Below are 604 nucleotides of genomic sequence, written 5' to 3'. Positions count from 1 at the left end.
TGGCCCACATCTGCTGCACCATACAATGATAGCATCGCTGATACTGCTCCAAATCAGTTTGGTATGCACCTTAGAGAGGAACTTGCAGATGGTAGTGTTTTGATGCATCTTCTAGTCTTGTCTTTCCAAGTGGTACAGCTTGCAGGCTTGGTAGGTGCTGTCAAAGAAGAGTGGGTGAGTAACTGCAGGGCATCTTGTAGATCGTGCACACTGCTGCCACTGTCCCTCAGTGGCGGAGGGAGTAAATGCTGAAGGTACCGAATGGGTCACCAGTAGGTGGTCTGCATTGACCTGGATAGTGTCAGGTTTCTCGAGCGTTGTTGGAGCTGCATCCATCTGAGCAGTTGGAGAGTGTTCTATTACATTCCTGCTGATGCACATGCTTTGGGGAGTCACGAGTTGAAGTAATCACCATAGAATCTCTTCACTTTGACCTGTTTGGTAGGCACATTATTCAGATGGCAGCTCCAATTCTGTTTCTCATCAATATTAGCACCCAGGATGATAATGGGGAATTCCGTGAAGATATACCCAGTGAATGTCACTTGGCTGTGGTCAGATTCTCATTTCTTGGATTTGGTCATTATTTGTTGGTGCAAATGTT

This window comes from Rhincodon typus, unplaced genomic scaffold (assembly GCF_021869965.1).
Source record: "Rhincodon typus isolate 14 unplaced genomic scaffold, sRhiTyp1.1 hic_rhity00004724, whole genome shotgun sequence".
NCBI lineage: Eukaryota > Metazoa > Chordata > Chondrichthyes > Orectolobiformes > Rhincodontidae > Rhincodon > Rhincodon typus.
The sequence above is the reverse complement of the archived record's forward strand: the minus strand, read 5'-3'. Positions refer to the sequence as shown.